The sequence below is a fragment of the Schistocerca piceifrons genome, chromosome 6, assembly GCF_021461385.2.
Source record: "Schistocerca piceifrons isolate TAMUIC-IGC-003096 chromosome 6, iqSchPice1.1, whole genome shotgun sequence".
Taxonomy (NCBI): domain Eukaryota; kingdom Metazoa; phylum Arthropoda; class Insecta; order Orthoptera; family Acrididae; genus Schistocerca; species Schistocerca piceifrons.
In genome coordinates this window covers 352,537,038-352,559,285 of record NC_060143.1, presented here as the reverse complement: position 1 = coordinate 352,559,285, position 22,248 = coordinate 352,537,038, and the positions used below count along the sequence as shown (strand labels likewise).

Below are 22,248 nucleotides of genomic sequence, written 5' to 3'. Positions count from 1 at the left end.
GGAAATCTTTCAGAACATAGACTGTGTGTGCGCTTGTGCATTACTGCTATCGAATACGTAAGCGAATCGCATTGTAAGAATTAAGTATTTCATCATCCAGAAATCTTGAAACAACGAGCTTACATATCATTAAGATGTGCCTGGATTTCACAATACACGCTTCTTCAGCTCCTCCACTTCCGAAGTGAGAGACAACTCCTAGGTCACATTTAAAATTTTACTATCTTATAAATTATTTGTCATGCACAACCATAGTAATTGACTATCAAGAGAATCTTAGAGCTTTGGATACTTTCTGTGACGGACAAGAGGTATCATGAAGCAAAACAATTTTAACGACATCATATAAACTATCAGAAGATTTGGGAATATTTATGGCTTAACAAAGCTTGTTACATTTGTGCTACTTTTTTCCCCTTTTAAAGCTATTTCAATATATATCTGTAATTCCATAAACACACACACACACACACACACACACACACACACACATAGAAAGAGAGAGAGAAAGAGAGAGAGAGAATGCACTATTAAAAGAACATACACGAATTATGCATCTGATACGTATTTTTAATTATACATTTGGAGCAAAATGTAAGAAGGTATCGCATATTATGTAACTACTGATTTCAAGCCCGAAGCTAGGCTTCCCCATCCATTTCGTTATTACGCATTGTAGAAACGAAGCAAGTTGTACTATACTCTCACCCAGATACGTACCTAACGTTGGTATCATCATTTCTTACATTACATGCTGTGTTTACCAAATGGCTCAGAGCACTATGGGACTTAACATCTGAGGTCATCAGTCTCCTAGAACTTAGAACTACTTAAACTTAACTAACCTAAGGACATCACGCAAATCCATACCCGAGGCAGGATTCGAACCTGCGACCGTAGTGGTCACGCGGTTCCAGACTGAAATGCCTAGAACCGCTTGGCCACACCGGCCGGCTGTCCTTATTACTTGATCATATTAATTACTGGTATTTGGTCGCTGTGGTCTTCAGACCTAAGACTGCTTTGATGCAGTTCACTACTGCTACTCTACTGTGTGCAAGCGTCTGTACCTCCGAATAGCTGCTGCAACCTACATCCGTTTAGAGCTGCTTACTGTACTCACCAATTTGTCTTTTACAATATTTCCCCCACACTTCCCTTCAGAACTAAACTGCTGTTACATTGACTCCTCATAAGATTTCCTATAAATCGACCAGTCTTTTAGTCAGGTGGTGCCACAAATTTCTTTTCTACACAGTTCCATTCAGTACCTCATTACTCATTACGTGATCTTCTCATCACCTGTTTGTAGCACCACATATCAAGAGACTGTACTCTTGTCGTCTGAACTGCTTTTCGACCACTTTTCACATCTGTACGAGCCAAGGTTATATTCCACACAAATACCTTCCTACGACTTATGTTTATATTCAACGTTAACAAATTTTGCTTCTTAAAAAACGCTTTTCTCTCTCCCTTCTCAGTCACTGTTTCCTTTTCAAGCCCTTCCAGCATTATCACTGGCTTCTGGTTTTTGTACATGTTAAAAATACTATGACTTTTGCTCGCTGTACATTATCGTCGGTATCTTCAAAATTTCAGAGTGTGCTTCAGTCAATACTGTCGAAACTTTCTCTAAGTCTAAAACTGCCGTAATCGTAAGTTTTGGGTTTCTTTAATCAGTCTTGTAAGCTAAATTGTAAAGTCTATTGCCACTCGTTTTCCTGCATTCTGCGGTACCAAAGCTGATCTTCCCCGTGATCGACTTCTACCAGCTTTTCCATTATTCGAAACTAATTCATGTCAACATCTTGCGAGCATGATTTTCTAAACTGATGGTTCACTAACATGCATACCCTTCGGAGACTGGGAATCCTTACATTCTTCCTGAAATGTGAGGGTATTTAGCATGTCACATTCATTTTGCACACTAGTAGGAACAGCTTAGTCATAAATGGCTCTTCCAAGGATGTTAACTGTTCTGAAGGAATGTTACCTAATCCAGGGGCCTCGTTTCGATTCGAATCATGTAACACTTTGTAAAGTTATTCGTGCAATATCATACCTCCTATCTCATCTTCATCAACTTTCTCTTACTTCCTATAATACTGCTTTCAGGCTGATTTGTTTTTTAAACGCCCTCTATACATTCCTTCTACTTTTGAAATGTCTCTTCTTTTATTTGCAGTAGTTTCCTACCTGAAATGTTGGTATTCATACAGTTGCCACTCTTTCCTCTAAAGGTGTTTTTAATTATCCTAAAAGTGTTATCAATGTTTTCCCTAGTTATACATGCTTTCATAGCCTTGCATTTCTTTTTTAGCCACTCCTGCTTAGCCATTTTGCACATTCTGTCGATGTCATTTCTTAGATGTCTGCATTCCCTTTCACCTCCTTTATTTGCTGCATAGTTGTATTTTCCTCATTCGTCAATTAAATTCAATGTCTTAAGTGATATGCAAGGATTTAGGGAAGGCTTTGTCTACATACCTAACTCTCCTCCTTTCATTATTCCATCTCTCAGTGCTAGCCATTTGTCTTCTGCTCTATTCCTTTCCACTGTTTCAATCAATAGTTGCCTCATGCTCTCTTTGCAACTTCCAACAAATTTCGGTTCTTTCAAATTATTCAGATCCCCTCTGCTTAATTTCCTGTCTTTTGTAATATAATTAGTTTTAATGTTTGGTTCACAGGCGTTAAATTATGGCCAGAGGCCTCAGCTGTTTCTGGAAATGTCTTAAGGTCTAAATCTGTATCCAAAGTCTTGTTCGTAAAAGGCCAGTGAATAACCAACACGAGACTGGCATATACGAGCATAATCTTTGTCATCCACTTCGGACTATTTAGTTTCCGATGGCTAAACCTACCACTATTTGAAGAAATCGTGCGATAATTGAAAACGTGAATACTGTATTTTGGCTGAACTTAATTTTAGCTGCTAATAAAATTATTTTTTGGGATCCTCACTAAACATATTGTGTACATTATGCAGTTAGCGGTCTAGTTTCACATTTTCATCTTTGATACTGGAATATTACCTCTGTGCTAAAATTTTGCACCGTGGAATTATCAGTTATGGTACATTTACTCAGTATAATGAAAATTAAGTAAATGAGAAACAAGAGGCCACAACATTTTTGCATGTTACTGCTCTTTTTCACGTGGAAAACTTCAAATTAAAATTCAGCTATAGAAACAATTTTGAAGCAAGTAGGAACGACAAACAGATAAATTTTTAAATGTGGTAATCATCACTATTAGTCGTTACTAGTAAACAGAGTATTTTCCTCGGGAGTCGTTATCAGTGTTGCCACCTGCTGTGTCCTTACCTCGAGCGGTGACCTCAATAAACCGGTAGCGATAGGCTTTAGTATATATACATGCCTCTGCTTCTTGATCTACTATCCAGTGCTCTAGAAAACGAGACAATGGTTTCCTACAAGCTGTCTAGAAAGGTAAAGAGTTTCACTCACTAATGCTTCAGTTCCTTCATATTTCTTACAGCAATTTTTGTAGCAGAGATATCTTTTAAGCCATAAAACAACTTAAACTTTAATGAGATACGATCATTATACTAGATCATTGTTAGAATATAAGGACTTCACACCGTTGCCGGTTTCATCTCATCCTTCATTTATTTCGTATGTACACCGAGGTGACAAAAGTCATGGGATACCTCCAAATATCGTGTCGGACGCTCTTCTGTATCGGCATAGTGCAGAAATTCGACGTTTTATGGCCTCCAGAAGGCGCAGGAAGTTCCTTGCATAAACATTGAGACATGCGGCCTGTATAACCATCCATAATTTCTGAACTGTTGACAATGCGGAATGTTGTGCTGGCTGTGTACGAACTGACCTCTCGATTATGTCCGGTTTATGTTTGATGGGATTCACGTCGGGCGATCTTCACGCCAAGTTCCTCGGTTTTTCCCTCGAATTTTCCACAATATTCTTGAAAGTAATCACGGAAATATACACTTTTGACATCGTTAGGGTGGGGGAGATCTGTAGTATTATGAACACTGATAGTTTTTCACTAATGTAGAATACCGACTTTACTTATGTATTATACTAATTTACGCATATGTAATTATGTCGTACAGTAGATCTATGCCTTAATGAAATGAGAGATGATGGTATCGGTTTGTGCTACCACTGCGCCATCTAATGTACTTACATATTACTAAGAATGTTTACGCTGAGATCTGTCATCCGTAAAGTGGTGACGAATGGAGCGTTTGTAATAGACGTAATGATATGAGTCCACATAAGTGTTGTTTCAAAACTGACATACTAACTTCTAGTATAGCTCATGATTCTGTCATGGATATACATTGCATAGCACCTCTTATTGTATTGAGGGACGATATTATGTAATGATGCAAATGTAGTAATGTTGGTATCCCATGTGTTGCAAATTTTTTTACATAATTATGTGTGCTACTACGTTAGTTGCTGTACCCTAGAATTTTCGGTCCCATCTTTTGCAGATCCGAAGATGCCAACGGAGAAATGCCGAAATCGGTCTTCTATATAAATAAATGAGATCAGCTCTCCTTGAAGTTACAGAAAATGAATGTTCAAAGGCGCGAAAAATTGTGGCTCAGTGACATGGCGCATCGTTATCCACAAAAATAAAGTTCGTGAATGGCTCCAAATGGTCTCCATGTAGACGAACGTGTTCAGTAATCTGTTCAGCTGGACCAGAGGATCCAGTCCGTACCACATAGAAACAGACCACATTATTTTGGAGCCACCACCAAATCAACTGCAAAATTGATTTTTACTCTCCGGCAAATAGTAGAAGAGACCAACGAATTTAATGTTGGTGTGTACCATGTTTGCAATGATTTCCAGTCTGCATTTTACCAATAAATTTGGCAAAACTTTACGAGGCTATGATGGGAATTTTGGGTGCCTTGAAGATATATGTTTGATAGAGGTCACCCTACGGAACCCCCAATGTACTGAGCGAGTGCAGTCTACGTTATAACCTCAGTTACCTGCATGAACTGGGCCAAGACAAGGGGATAGGCTTTCCTGCCTACTCTTCAATTTGGCACTCGAAAAAGTGATGCATGAATCGGATATCCAGATAAAGGGTCTATCTATCATAAGTCTGTACAATTTTTGAGAAGGCAGATGATTTTTACCCAATGAATAGAGCATTGAGAGGTCTACGAAGTGGATTCTCAACTCTAAAGCTGAGTGCAGAGAAGATGGGCTCGAAAATTATTTAAGGAAAGACCAAATATATATGTAATGGTACAAGTCAACGCTTACAGCCCACAGTAACACTTGATGGAATCACTTTTGAGCGAGTAGAATGTTTCACATATCTGGGCGCAAAGATAGAAGCAAATAGCAGCAGTTTGACTGAAATTATGGCCCGCGTGCTTCTAATCGAAGTTGTGTATGGCGCAGAAACATGGACGATTACAAAGCAGGAAGAAGCAGACTGAGATCACACGAAAGAAGCATACTGAGGAGACTGTTTGGACATGTGTATGAAAATGGGAGTGGGAGAAGGGGAAGGAATGAAGAGCTTTATGACTACTATGAAGAATATGACGCGGTCAAACTCATAAAGTGTGTAGACTGAGATGGGCTGGACATATAATACGACTCGATGAGACAGATCCCGCAAGGAAAGCCTCCTGCAGTGAACCTGGAGGAAGAAGGGCAAGATTACGACCCAGGGTGTGGTGGAGTGACAAGTTTGGAGAAGAAACTGCCTGAGTTGGCACCCGTCCAGAAAGGAATATCGGAAAATTATCGACAACGTCAAGTGCCATCCTCGGATGTAGTATCAGAAGAAGAAAAGTGTCTGTACGAATGTCGCCCTTTGTCAATGACATTCGGTTCCTAACCCGACAAGAATTGCTGCTGTAAAAGAATTCATGTCCGTCTCCACCAGATTCCAAGTGAACACTGGAAAGAGATATGCATGCACTGCAAAACAGGAGTCGCATACCTCGCATAAGGTCACAGCGCAAAGCTCGACGTAGAGCTTCATGTCTTCGTCACACCGAAAATTGACTCTAAGTGACTGGAGGCGTGTACTGCTTTCACGACTTTGCCCGTTTTCCAGTGAGACAAGTCATCATGAGCACTAACGTCGCCATAGGGTGTTCATCCCGCAGTGTGTAGAGGGCGTAATTCAGGCATTAGGTAGGTCAGTGAGATTTCGGAGGCCTTTTAGGTACCGTCACATGGGCTGACTCATACAGGATACTGTGAACTCGAACCAGCATCTTTGTTCCAACATTCTCGACGAACAAGATTTGCCTTTTTCCTTCTTCTTCAGTGTATGATACAGACACTCCCATTTTCCAAGATGACGACAGCCGTCTTTATAGAGTTGCTCACCGATAGGCATCCTATCACACGTCGACTAGCCAGCTATATCGTCTGTTTTTGTTCCAAAGAAAATGACTGGTACCATACGGAAGGACGGTTGACAAGTAGAATTCACCATCCCCACATTTCCGTACCTCTACATTTCCGAATCTTCGATCAGGTGTATCCGCTGTATAGAGATTATCTAAATAAGTTCGTGGATTCCTCTCTTCCTCTTGATGTAACCATTATCACGGCGTGATGTGGCGTTGCAAGATATTACCTTATTCTTTTCTAGGCTCAGACGTTTTGTTCTGTGTGCAACCACACTCATGAAACTAAATATTTGTAGTCTCGTTTTCGCAGTAGAGACTTCATTTACAGTTATTTACAAGCTGGCACTGGAGTCACAATTCAGCTAAATGAATTAGTGCTGTGGAGTATTTGTATCCAGGACTGTAACTGGATATTTTAATTCGCTTAACCTTTATGCGCTCGCGCTAGAAATAGTCTCGTGTTCGGACCTATTTGAACTTATCCAGAGAAGCAGAGAGGTGCGACTTGGACGAACTTTGAGCAGCATCCGTCGGAAAAAGGTGCAACTAGAGAATAAATGTCCCTCCTGTCGCCTCGTTACCTTTGTGGAGTAAGTATGGAGCGAAATTGCAAAAAGGCGGCGCTCACTTCACCGTCCGGGCGAGCGCTTGAAGGTTAATTGCTCTATACAAGTTTAGGATGTTATCAAAATATTTGTTTCCGAAGATTCATACACTACTGCCTAATGAGGGTATACTGTCCTAACACCTTTTACCGTGCTGGTTGTGGCAGAATGATTTGTCAGCGTATTTCTTGTGGTCTCTGTGCTCACATTTTCGGAAACTAAATACTTCACACTAGCTAAAGTGAACGCTGACTAGAAATATAGCGGCCTGTTGAGAGACACAAATAACATGATTCGATTTTGTGGTCACATATACTTAATAACTGGTGAAATAACGAGCGTCAGCTGTTGCGAATACACTGTCAAGATCACAACTGAGTTGTTAAAATGCGCAGATCTAGAACTATAAACTGTATTTAGGTAAAACTACACGTGGTATGATGGAACTATGCACACAGAAATCTGTAGGCAAATAAACAGTAAGTAGTTTCAAACAAAACAAAAAAAAAATGTTCAAATGTGTGTGAAATCTTATGGGACTTAACTGCTAAGGTCATCAGTCCCTAAGCTTACACACTACTTAATCTAAATTATCCTAAGGACAAACACACACACCCATGCCCGAGGGAGGACTCGAACCTCCGCCGGAACCTTCAAACAAAAGTTAGTTCTTCACGGTTATTGTTCTGGTCTCATGTCTGTTGTTTGAAGTTTCTAGAAATATGGGACTATTACTTCAACAAAATAACATAATTAGTAAAGTATCTCAGAGATTTATCCAAACCACCTCCGTTAACGATTGTACTATATTGGAAACGGATTACGACGTTACCTAAGGGTTACTGCTAAGTCGTTGCTCTTCTAAACAGCATCTCATCCGAGCAACCCAGTTGCACCTTTACCTGTGGCTACTTGTACCTTAGGTCCTGGGGTAAGCGCGGCTCAGTCTCAAAAGAACTGCTCTGTGTAGTCATAGGAACGAACAACGCACGTCTGTTTTCATGCCTAAGAGTTAATTCGCTGCAGATAATAGCCTGTCGCTGTGATCCTGCAGACAAATAGTCCATCATTAATAAAATACACATACACAGAAAATGAAAGACAAGGAATAGTTTAATAAGAAGGGTTCTATTCTAACGTTTATAACTGATGTAGATGTCAGACAATTACGCTGAATACCTTTTTCAAGAAGGACGTGTCATAGAAATGGGAAGTTGTCCTACAATAGTCAGTTAAAATACAGACAGAAAATTCAATTGTCAAACGCATTAAAGCTACGTTGAGAATACTATGAGAATGGTATAAAAATACCCAAAATAAGTGGCCACCAAAGATACGTGAAAGCTAAGTCCACCTCGTCATCACAAAATACGGAATATGCACCAGCTCAAAACAGCACAGAGTGCAACATGATGATTTACAAATTATGACACACAATTCAACGAATAGTAACTCATACTCAGTCTCTCCTCAGTTCTGTGATGTAAGCGGAATAAGTTGGAGTCCTCTTCTGAAGCAAATTCAGACATATCGCAATATAAAGTCTCTTCAGAAGTTGCATGGTGGCTGCCGTTCACCACCGAAAACCAAATACCTACAAGACTGAATCACGTATATTACCTCACCCAGGTCTTCCTTCTCAAAGAACTCAACATAAAGTATCCAGAATCGCTCCCTTAAGCTCTTCACTCAAACAATCACAGACTCCACGTGATTCCCGTAGTGTTCTACTACTATCTGCTTTTCCATTGGCTGATGATCATCCCCACCAAAACGTCGTCCTTACGCACTACAGACAATCTAATTCAAGTTGACCACTTTTTTTTTCAGTCGTGGTGTCTGCTAACACAAGCAAATAATCACTTATAAATTAGCACTTTTATAATAGAACTTGCAATCAACATTTAAATAAAGTTACTGGTTTAATAGTAAACTGTTCATTAAATAACTACGCAAGTATGGCAATTTGAATTAGTGACGCTGTATTCATTTACACTGTAATGGTGACGGATACGATGTTCTGCCAAACATTTCCATAGTGAAAGAGATATAAAAAACATCAAAAATCAATAAATAAAATAGATACAGGTTGTAGGATTCAGGGTTGATAGCTATAGTGCAATGCTATTATGTGGCACATCATTTGTTAAAATCGCATGAATCGATTAAGAGTTGTTCACTGTCATAATGTTTGTTCACTGTGAAATATTTGCTTCTATAGTTTTAAAGGTACTGAAATAATACTGTGAAATAGGATGTGTGTCATTTTTCTGGAATCGCTTGACTGACAAGTCTGTTAACAATATGTAGTGGTCAACAAGCAAGAAGAAGTCATGAAAATTTAAATAATAAGGTTTAAATTAATTTTCGTATCAATTCATAACATTCTAGTTCGGTAAGTCATCCATGCTTACAGCCAGCTATGCACAATGGATTGTAAGTCATCTTTCTGTAGGTAAAATTATTAAATATTTAGTTCTGAAGTTTCGATATGATTTCTGGTTACACATATTTTTAATTCTTCAGGAGGGAATTACGAAGAATCACTCGATGTACTCATATACAGAGTGTTACAAAAAGGTACGGCCAAACTTTCAGGAAACATTCCTCACACACACGCTTAATTTCCATGTTAGAGCTCATTTTAGTTTCGTCAGTATGTATGTACTGTACTTCCTCGATTCACCGCCAGTTGGCCCAATTGAAAGAAGGTTATGTCGACTTCGGTGCCAGTGTTGACATGCGACTCTTTGCTCTACAGTACTAGCATCAAGCACATCAGTACGTTGCATCAACAGGTTAGTGTTCATTACCAACGTGGTTTTGCAATCAGTGCAGTGTTTACAAATGAGGAGTTGGCAGATGCCCATTTGATGTATGGATTAGCACGGGGCAATAGCCGTGGCGCGGTACGTTTGTATCGAGACAGATTTCCAGAACGAAGGTGTCCCGACAGGAAGACGTTCGAAGCAATTGATCGGCGTCTTAGGGAGCAGAGAACATTCCAGCCTTTGACTCGCGACTGGGAAAGACCTAGAACGACGAGGACACCTGCAATGGAGGAGGCAATTCTTCGTGCAGTTGACGATAACCCTAATGTCAGCGTCAGATAAGTTGCTGCTGTCAAGGTAACGTTGACCACGTCACTGTATGGAGAGTGCTACGGGAGAACCAGTTGTTTCCGTACCATGTCCAGCGTGTGCAGGAACTATCAGCAGCTGATTGGCCTCCATGGGTACACTTCTGCGAATGGTTCATCCAACAATGCGTCAATCCTCATTTCAGTGCAAATGTTCTCTTTACGGATGAGGCTTCATTCCAACGTGATCAAATTGTAAATTTTCACAATCAACATGTGTGGGCTGACGAGAATCCGCACGCAATTGTGCAATCACGTCATCAACACAGATTTTCTGTGAACGTTTGGGCAGGCATTGTTGGTGATGTCTTGATTGTGCCCCATGTTCTTCCACCTACGCTCAATGGAGCACGTTATCATGATTTCATGCGGGATACTCTACCTGTGCTGCTAGAACATGTGCCTTTACAAGTACGACACAGCATTTGGTTCATGCACGATGGAGCCCCTGCACATTTCAGTCGAAGTGTTCGTACGCTTCTCAACAACAGATTCGGTGACCGATGGATTGGTAGAGGCGGACCAATTCCATGGCCTCCACGCTCTTCTGACCTCAACCCTCTTGACTTTCATTTATGGGGGCATTTGAAAGCTCTTGTCTACGCAACCCCGGTACCAAATGTAGAGGGTCTTCGTGCTCGTATTGTGGACGGCTGTGATACAATACGCCATTCTCCAGGGCTGCATCAGCGCATCAGGGATTCCATGCGACGGAGGGTGGATGCATGTATCCTCGCTAACGGAGGACATTTTGAACATTTCCTGTAACAAAGTGTTTGAAGTCACGCTGGTACGTTCTGTTGCTGTGTGTTTCCATTCTATGATTAATGTGATTTGAAGAGAAGTAACAAAATGAGCTCTAACATGGAAAGTAAGCGTTCCCAGATACATGTCCACATAACATATTTTCTTTATTTGTGTGTGAGGAATGTTTCCTGAAAGTTTGGCCGTACCTTTTTGTAGCACCCTGTATAAGCAAGTACACTTGTGCACATGGGCTGGGCAGTCTCTCATATTTTCATGCTGAGATATGCAATTCTTACGTTCGATACTGATTTGTTCTTAAATCACCAGATACTCCATAATCGGTATCCTTAAATTATATGCAGCTATGCTATGAATATAGCTGCTTCCATACTATAGTTGACATTGCGTCAGTGCCTTGTAGTTCTCGAAAGAGGCTAGGACGTACCACAGCTCAGCACCAGTCCATCTGAAATGTGCGAAACGAAAATTTAATCAGTTCCACACATTAGGGAAGTAGAACACTGTTAGTCTATGACAACTAACTCTTCAATAGATAAGACACTATATTGAGATGTGAGAATATCGACAACGACGTGAGCATAAGCAACTTTTCTCGACTGATATTTCGAGGAACTTGTAAGGAAAACTCTGTTCTTATTAACCACAATCAATCAAACTGAGGCACTTGGAGACAGCTGCATCTGTCTCCAAAGATTTATGTGCAGTGATTTTACTTTATTTCACTGCGTGTCATCATTCGCGCTGCCCATCCCAGAATGTTTGCAACCCTAGTCTTACGTGGGCCGGACGGAGTGGCCGAGCGGTTCTAGGCGCTACGGTCTGAAACCACGTGACCGCTACGGCCGCAGATTCGAATCATGCTTCAGGCATGGATGTGTGTGATATCTTTAGGTTAGTTAGGTTTAAGTAGTACTACGTTCTAGGGGACTGATGACCTCGGAAGTTAAGTCCCATAGTGCTCAGAGCCATTTGAACCATCTTACATGGTATGGGTTGCAAAAGCTTGAGGATTATTCTACCAATCTAAGGCACAAGTGCTTTTTAAAAAGCTCATTTTGATAGTGACTGCATTTTCCCAGTATCTTGCCAATGAATCGAAGTCTGACACGTGCTTTACCTTCTAGTGTGCCTATGAGGTCATTTCACTTGGGGGCCTATACAAACGGTCACACGACAGTATTTGTTAAGAGCTAACTGGCTCCAATTATGACTCACAGATAATACAGGGTGATTCAAAAAGAATACCACAACTTTAAAAATGTGTATTTAATGAAAGAAACATAATATAACCTTTTGTTATACATCATTACAAAGAGTATTTAAAAAGGTTTTTTTTTACTCAAAAACAAGTTCAGAGATGTTCAATGTGGCCCCCTCCAGACACACGAGCAATATCAACCCGATACTCCAACTCGTTCCACACTCTCTGTAGCATATCAGGCGTAACAGTTTGGATAGCTGCTGTTATTTCTCGTTTCAAATCATCAATGGTGGCTGGGAGAGGTGGCCGAAACACCATATCCTTAACATACCCCCATAAGAAAAAATCGCAGGGGGTAACATCAGGGCTTCTTGGAGGCCAGTGATGAAGTGCTCTGTCACGGGCTGCCTCGGGTAGTTTGGTTTTCAGCCTGGTCAACAGCGCCTCAAGCGAACAAATGTACAACTAAAAGAAACTTTATAGCTCCCTTAATTCGCCGACAGATAGTGCTTAGCTCTGCCTTTTGTCGTTGCAGAGTTTTAAATTCCTAAAGTTGTGGTATTCTTTTTGAATCACCCTGTATAGTAAGATATGGAACAAGTTCAAAACAGCACAAATTGTTTATCTATAGTTGCTTTAATTCAGACGTTGGCGATGTCCGTGGTGGTGCTGGTTGCTGTACTTGGGATGACTGTCCCGGTGAACGCCCAGGACAGCTCGACCACCACCACCACCAGTACGACTACGACCACGACGCGGAGACCGGCCGCTGTAGATGTCGGCTTGGGAGGCACCGTTGGAGGTGTGGGAGACACACTTGGGAACACCCTGGGAGGCGGTGTGTTACACGTCAGCCGCGCTGGAAGGGCTCCAGCAATTTCATCAGTCCACAACCGCAACTAGAAGGCCCGGACGTAGTTACATACAAAGTTTACAATATTACTTTTGTACGTTCAACAGTGAATAAATCTCAGAAGAGACGATGAATTTCTGCTACTGTCTTCTCCGAGCTATTGAAGCGTTATTTGCCGAGTGACTCTACACCTAAATTAAATACTGAACTAACATTGTTAAAAAAGGTACTCAGCTCTTATTTCAGCCATACTGACTTAAATTTTCGATAATTTTCGGAATCACATATGTCATGTGGGTTCAAAATCAATTGCGGAACGAGCTTCATGGCTTGTATGTTGCAGTCTATTGGCTACAGTCAACCAGATATAGTTCTGTACTACACTGGAATGCCTGAAAACGTACACTGCAGCAGTTATGGGAAGCTGTAGGGCTGTAGAGTTCCATTAAGTTATATGTCATCGCCAAACATTACCTCCGCGCTAATTTACTAAATATGGCTTCACCTGTGGCTCAGAAACCAGGACCTAGTACTTAAAATTTTTATTGTTGTTTTGTACTGAAGCACCTCCCCTACGCTACCCTGTCCTGTACAAGCCTCTTCATCTCTTCATAACTACTGCAACCTTCATCTATTTGTATCAAGTTATAGTACTCGTACCTTGATCTCCAATTTTTATCGCACCCTCTCTCCCCCTTCTTTATTCATTGATTCCTTGATTCGTCACGATATGCCATAAATTCACAGTTCCACTACCTCTTCATTAGTTATTCTATATGCCTCATTTTCTCATTTTCAAAAGTTGTTTTCTCTGCTTTTATGAGCTGTTTATCATCAAGTTCACTTCTATACAAAGCACCAGTTCGGAAAAACACCTTCAGACAGTACTTTCTAACGCACCAAAGCTTACTGTTCGCTATTAATTCCTGAAGTGTACAAAACTAGTGAGAAGTATAACTAATATCTTTCCTTCGCTGCTTATTACAAGTTTATCAAAACCTCAGGTCTTTTTTGTACTTTCTAACTGTGTTTCGATGTTTTGCGTCATATGCTATGTAGAACTACAGTAGCACATCAGTTTCTAGTGTGTTGCTCATTACTGTGCACTCATTAGCTTGTACAACGAATATGCCTTGATGTTTCGGCCCTTCAGTTGTACACCACTTATTGCACTAATGCGAGTTCAAGAAGCACTGAATTAGTAGCAACCATGTATAGCCACAACCTAACTGTTTTTAACGTTTTTAGTTACTCGTAAGTTCGTTTAAAAATTAATTTGAATGTTTGAGAGTAATTTGATTCGTATTCATTCACAATTCACCAAAAATGTAGCACCATTTCTACTAAACGAACGTAGACCACATAAAATTGTAGAAGTGGAAAACACAAAGTTTGTTTTGAACTGTGCAGGTATACAACTGAGACAGCTGGGTATAATTCGCTAAGTACGGCACAAAAAGGATTTGAGACGCCAGATCATGTTTCAGAATTGTGCTGATAATACAGGGTGATGATAAATAGAATTAAACTTTCAAACGCTGTAGAAGTAACAACACTGGTCAGAATGATGTCAAATTGCAACGGAATATAATTGGAGAAGGGGGCAAACGTATGGCAGAAGAAAACTAAATAGTTACAAAATGTAGCAATAGATGGCGCTGTAAATACCATAATTTAATAGTGTTGGACTACAAATGACAAATGAATCATAGAACAATGCCTAAGGTGTACGCTTGACGTTGAACAAACTGTACTACTCAGTGTGCATACAAGAGCGATACCGTTAGTTTCGTAAACCCATCCACCACGGCAAGGTAATAACACATCGGACAGGAAAAATCGGTTTTTAACTGTCCTCAGGCCAAAAACCGCATATCAAGCATCAATCAAAATCAAATCGGATTATTAATTTCCTTGTGACTGGCGCAAAGCATGTTCAATATAATGTCCCCGCTTTCTGCAACAAGTTGAACTCGAGAAACAGCATGTTCCACAACTAATGGAAGTGTTTCCAGGGTAACGTTCAGAATGTGTTGCGCAATGCGTGCCTTCAATGCAGCTAAGTTTGCAGTCGGAACACTGAACACAACATCTTTCAGATAGCCCCGTAGCCAGAAGTCATACGGATTAAGATCAGGTGACCGGGACGGACTGACTGCAGGGAAAACGCGGCTGATAATTCTAGCATTTTCGAAATGGCGCTTCAGCACCTATGTAACTTGCTTTTCAATGTGCAGAGGGGCGCCATCTTGCATAAAAACGATCCCATCCAAGCTGTTGGAGAGCTGGAATGACGTGGTTGCGCAAAAGAGAGCCAATGCGCTTACCAGTGACGGTACAGGTAACAGCACCGGAAGCACCTGCCTCTTGGAAAAAATATGGCCCTATGATAAATGATGCTGTAAACCCATGCCACACAGTCACCTTTTCATAATAAAGTAATGCTGATTTGCGTGTGGATTTTCTATTGCCCGTATTAGACAAATCTGTGTATTGACATATCCTGTCAGATGGAAGTAGCCCTCATCTGTCCACAAAATCTTCCGTGGCCAATCATTGTTCACTTCCACGCAAGCAAGAAATTGTAAATCAAAGGTGTCTCTTGCTGGCAGGTAAATAGGAAGCAACTCGTGCACATGGGTAGTTTTGAATGGATAACAAAGTAGGATGTTTCGTAGGAATTTACGCACCGTGCTCTCAGGTATGACCAATATTCGGGCATTTCTCCGTGCACTACACGTTTGCTCACCACCACTCGTCTCCTAGTGCATTTCTGTGGCCACTGCTTCCACTGACCTCGAATAAATTCGTTTCCTACCTCTACCAGGTTGCACACCGAAAGAACCCGTCTTTTCGAATTTCCTAATCATTTTCTCCAAACCTACGACAGTCATCGGACCAACACCTTTTTTCAGACCCTTCAGTGTCCGGAACTTTCGCAGAGCGACGTGTGCACAGTCATCATTCTTGTAATACAGCTGCACAAGCAGAACACGACCCTGCATTGAGACAGTCATGGCGAACGTCGCAGACGCGGAAGAACGGAAAGCCGTGTACCCGACATGTTTATACCAACTTCAACGGGTCGTGCGCATGATATGTTTTCATTTACGTATTCTGACATAAACAGCGCCATCTATTGATCAATATTCACACTACTTTTTTCCCTCCGCAATCCGTTTTCCCCCTTCTCCGATAATATTCCGTTGCTGTCTGACGTCATTCTTATCAGTGGTGTTATTTATACAGGGTTTTCAAAGTTTAATTATAATCTCCTGGGATTTTTTCTGTTTTGTGGTACACATGCATGTTCCTAATGAATTAATAGCAGTGTAAAACGAACAAGCCAAACAGATGCAGATTCATCAGAGGCAGCTGACAGGTATACGCAAGGAGCTGAATTCACAACGGAAGGCTACTTTTTTGATCTAAATATATTAAAAATTCAGCATAAAATGAACATAAATCACATTTCGTCAGATGTATCTGAAAGTTATAATGACAAGCAAATATCTTTTAATAAACATACTGCTCACCACACCCTGGTTTTTATGAAATTTCTTAGTTTCCAATAATTTTAGTATCAGTGTTACGAAATGAGTCCAATATTTTTAAATATTACTGCTAAAAAGTCATCACTCAACAGCGAAAGAAAATTTGACGCACTGCTATATATTTCTAACGTAACAGTCAATGGAAAAAATAAGGATGTCGCACACGTGCCAATACACGCACAATATCCAAACTGTGTTATCCAATAAACTGTCTTTCTATCTAGTTATTAAGCGTGAGAAGTAGAAATCTGATGCGATAGCCAATTTTAAACTAACATTTCCATCACACAGCATAAAAGAAAGTTTGGAGTTAAGGTATTTTTTACAAGTAGGAATATACGTCGAGTGTAAGGAAGTAGGTCTGTCACCCACTTTTTCGTGAGTACAGTGTCACTATTGACACTGATATAATTAGGCCTTCTGCATCACCTCACAGTAAGTTCAGCGCCCTGGCCAAAACTAAATTTCTTGCTTACTGGTACACAGTCATCTCTTAGAAAGTCGTCTCGAGGTATGCAACCTACCTGGCAGATGCACCTGTGATCGCTTTTATACGAAAAATCGATTTGATGGAATTATATTCTGATATCTATCCAACAAATTCTCTTATAGACGTGGAAAGTACGTAACAAAATTACAATTCCCCTAACTGAAAGTCAATCTAGATTTGTAGGTGTGGGGTCAACACTATGAATATAGTTACTCTGAAATGATTTTAATATTCACGTTGTCGATTATATAGATGTTTATTGCGCTCTTTGAGCAGTAACGTATGTTCTTGATCTGGGTGCCCTTCCCTGCGGAGGACCTCTTGGACATGATTTTATTCGTTTCTATGAAATATCGTTACCACCTCGTCATTTACTATCAATTACGTGCAGTAATGTTTTCTACTTACAACTCAGTACAGTTTAAGAATGTATTAGGTCCAAACAAAACTTTGATACGCTGTGTTGACGGGCTGGCGTCCACGTAATTCGGGTTATTGCTTTGATAGTGAGGAACTTGAAGACGACCCGATATTCTATACCAGAAAAATCACATCCGGCGACATAATTTCATGCAAAGGCCCCGTTACCTTCACAACATTGTATCTTAAAATTATGCGTTAGTTGTGCTCATTATCTTAAAAGTGTAAATTGTGACATTTGGTGATGTACTGTCGCAACTAGTTGCAGACATATAAGATTACACAGAAATCAATGCTTTCTTAATATTCGAGAAAAATATATACACTAAAAGGCTTCCTAAAACTTCAGTATTGAACGTGTCAAACAGGTAACACTTTTATAAAGATAGCATAAAAATATAAATACCAGCCTTTTTCAATAAATTTGCGCTAGAGATTGCTATAGAGACAGAATGCAATGAGGGCAGCTGGTAAGGCCACGTTGCTGAAAGAATAGTTATTGAGATACAGGATACGGAAAAGAGGTTGTTAGAGAGACTGGTTGTTCCATCGGCAGGATGGAAATTATGATAAAGACAAGGTACTATAACGGGAATTCGTTATGAAGGCAGATCATTATAAAGGGATACTAGCTTAAAGGCAGCGTAGATAGAAGTTAGCAAGAGATAATGTACATTTAAGAACGTGATAAAGATAAAAGACAGAACGATTGGAGATCTGTCAACACAAGCGTCGATGCTGAAAGATGTACCGTGGTTAAATTTAGAGCAGAAGGGATATATTGAATCTATAAATACCACTGATCATTAAATTGGAACACCAAGAAGAGCAGCAAGTAGCGTAACGTTACTTACTGCGTGTCTACAGTATAGTAGGAAGATTACATTACTGAATTTCTAGGTGATTTGGGAGTATACGGGGTGTGATCTTTCATATATACAGCTTTAAACAATGGCAACAAGAGCAGCTCTGGCTAGGCTGGCCACGAGTCGAGCTGGGCTGGCTGACATACACACTAACGCCACTCCATACTTCATGTCTCCGCGTCTCTGCGTCTCAGTCCATCAGTCGTAGCGGTTGACCAGTAGCGGAACACCTGTCTCTCGGCAACCGATTACCAGTTGCTTTCAATGGGTGAGGTACTTGGCAGACATCTGGTCAGGGCACCAATAGAACATCTGTATCGAGATTGGTCAAAGTATTAACAGTTGTTAAAAGAACGTGATAGAGACCTCGAAGGCAGCGCAGAACCACCGGTCACAAATAAATGTAAGGTGAGCTGTCAATATTGTTAGCTATGCAAACAAGAGGTGATCCTGATGTGTAAACTATGGTGCCCCATATCTTCGCGGCAGACGCTAAACCCATATGACGATGACATATGTAACAAGATGCTTACGTTCTTCTAGGATCCTCCAAAAAAATGTGGTGCTGCATGCAGAAGCGAGACTGGTATCCAAAGAAGACGTGATCACACTTCTATGGTTGTCAACGTCGTTGGCCACAACAGAACCAGCACGCCTCACTCTGCTGACATGTCAAGAGAAGCTGTAACACTGGCGGTCCTGATGACAGTCCGTCATGCTCCACACGTTGTCAACACGTCCCTGTCGAAGTCTTCCAGCAAACAAACACATTCCTATCCTCGCCGTACATGACGTGGCTGTACTGTCGTTCACAGCTTAACTAACATTATGTCTGTCTGTTCGGTCACTGGTTGTTAAGTGGCCGCCATCCAGATTGCGTTGACTGTGAGCATCCTAAACAGAAAGATTCCGCATTCGCATGGCAGTCATTCGATCCGGACTAAATAGAGCAGCATAGTTCCATATTGATAAACGGCAGTCTTGGTAGGCTATGATACTGCAGCGACATTATATCGACACGAGCTGTAGACATTTCTTCCTCTCACACGAGTCGTAGGACGATCTCCTCACAAGGGACCAACAATCAAAGCCGTCTTCTGAATTTATTTAATTTTGTGTTTCGTGCAGAAAGTGGATGTGACACGTGACTTCTTTGGGCACTTACGCTGTAAAGGCTAATAACCTGCATATGAGAGCATGTATGGGGACGTTCAATAAGAATGTTTGTTTTATTCATGCTTACAATATATGATATTAGTTCCCACTTTTAAGGCTACAAAATTCCATTTGTCAACATTATCTCTGTTTAGTGCGTCAACCTTACGCCACCTTACGGGAAGGGGCTATATGCCCGCATTGTACCACATTTCTGCTCTACATCACAGTCAATGTCTTACATTTTGAAGGTGAAACCAGGTTGGCAGGTACTCAGAGAGCACCCAGGATAAGGTTATGATTGTGGATGGGGCCGTAAAGAGCTACTGTGAGTTGCACAATCAAACACACAACTTTATTTCTCTAAGAACCACTCATTTACACATTACTGTAAAATATCACAAACAATACAGCTGAAGGTCTAGTTAAAGAACTTGAGATCCTCTCTGGGCTGAAGGCCCAAAACCACACCAAAAACAAGAATGGCTGAAGGCCTGGCTTAGAATCAAAAGCAATACAAATAGAAGCTAAATATTTCTTTTCCTTTTTTTTAAAAAAAAAGGATGGAATTGAAAACAATTAGCGGCTGAGGGCCTACACTACACGCCTGAAGCACAACTTTAATTAAGACACATTGATAAAAAAATTTTTTCAACCAAGAAATTACTCTTTAAACTTACAACAGAATGGCCAGAAGCCTAATTAAAGAAATATTAACTTATTGCATGGATGAAGGCCACAAACAAATTTGAAACAACGGTTGAATGCCTGAACATAAAGTCTGACAAACAATTTATAATAAACCCCTTCTTTCTTACAAGAAACTTTCCTTTCAAGAATGCAAACGACTGAAGGCTTATTAAAGGGGGTTCAAGCAAATCCTTGGCTGAAGGGCACACATAACACATCGGACAACTAACGGCTTAGGGCCTGGATTACAAACAATATCGGGTAGAACCATTTTTAAGGAAATTTTTAAAAAAATAAAATCAATTTTCAAAATTTTAATTTATCTTGGCTGAAGGCCTTTATGTAAAATTTAAAAAGAACTGAATTAATAAGCGGCTGAAGGACTCGCACAATACTTCAAACTAAAATCAAAATCACAATCTAAAACAAACAGAACAATTGATGCTCAGAAGTGTTCCAAGGGTCGGCTTGAGAAGGTAGCGCAAACGAAAGGTGAGGTAAGACAGGCAGCCAACAGCTGAAGTTAAATAATCGGATGGCAACCCAAACTATGGACGGCCCAAGGACCGACCAAAAATTTAATCAATTCCCTTTGGTCCGACCAATGGGACAATGATGGAAAATACCAGCTGAGGACGAGGATATCAACGACAACAAGTCTTCAGAAATTGGCATTTAAAAACAGCAAAGGGAACAATAACCACTCTAAGCAAATATGAACCAAACAACTTAAAAGGCTGTCGAACTACATGCCGTGGTGGACAGCACCAACACTATGACGAGAGGCGCACTGCCGGAAAACTACGCTAACGATCAGGGCAGATAACTGGGTCGTTAACGGCCACAGGGCAGAAAATACCGCTGGTGCACTGCACTGGTAAATAACAGTCAATTTAATAATTAATCACAATATAGGAGGACGGTGCAATATTTCTTAGACCCCAACACATCATACGTTGCTGCTTGCCCAAACAGAGGAAGCAAGAACCTGCAAAAAAATGAAGAGATGTCACAGCAGTTGAGGCTTCATAACATGTTCACTGATCACTCAACTTCAGCGCCCAGGTTCGGTGAGCAACGAACTTTGTCGCTCTCGCAGCTAGCGCCTCACAATCCAACAGAGCGTGCACGTCACCAGCGGGTCCCGGCGTGGCCTCACGCCACGGACAGTTCCTCGCTGCTCCGTCCCAACAGACTGACACCAACACCACCACCACCACCACCCGCCTAGCGGTCACACCAAAGATAGTACGACAGTACTAGTATCAATAAGCGCTGCTGTTGCCACTCAAGGAGGCAACCCGCAACTTGGGTACGCGAGTAAGTAAGGAAGAAACAAGACCCCATACGATGTGGCAAAATGCCAAACAACAAACAACATGAACACGTACAGCAGACGACTCAACCTCCTCCCCTCAAACACCAACCCGTGGACAACTCAACAATTGGGCTACTAAAATTTAACTTGGCTAAGGTGGACCCAGTACTGCTAACCAGTGCGGTTATCCTTAACCAGAAGGTTAACCAGGCAGCCGGCCGCGGTGGCCGTGCGGTTCTAGGCGCTCCAGTCCGGAGCCGCGTTGCTGCTACGGTCGCAGGTTCGAATCCTGCCTCGGGCATGGGTGTGTGTGATGTCCTTAGGTTAGTTAGGTTTAAGTAGTTCTAAGTTCTAGGGGACTGATGACCACAGCAGTTGAGACCCATAGTGCTCAGAGCCATTTGAACCAATTTGTTAACCAGGCCTAAACTACGCACAATGGTACAAGGGCCCAAAAAACGGTAAGATTTCCGACAGGCATCTGTCTCCCAGGAAAGTTACGGACATAGACCTGATCTCCTGGCCTTCACCTAAGGGCTCGCCAATTACGATTGTAACGCTCAGCTATCTTGTTATGGGCCCTGCGAATATTACGTCTGGCACGGTTCCAGTTCTCCTTGACGACCTGAGGGGTAATATCCGCCGGAATTAGATGCTGAATTCTCCATAAGTCCGAATGGGGGTAATTAACAGGATAGACAAGGATCAAGGAGGCCGGAGTAGCTTTCAAAGTGTCATGATTGGCGGTAGTGAAAGCAAAGCTAAGCCAGGGAAGACTAGAATCCCACTTAC

The 22,248-nt window shown here is 41.2% G+C and overlaps 1 long non-coding RNA gene across 1 annotated transcript; it reads left to right on the top strand.

The window, feature by feature from the left end:
- Positions 1–3,410: 3,410 nt before the first annotated feature.
- Positions 3,411–13,101, top strand: LOC124803063. The gene is made up of 2 exons (XR_007017192.1): positions 3,411–3,455; positions 12,756–13,101. It is a non-coding gene; the product is annotated as an uncharacterized LOC124803063 (long non-coding RNA).
- The last annotated feature ends 9,147 nt before the right edge of the window (positions 13,102–22,248 follow it).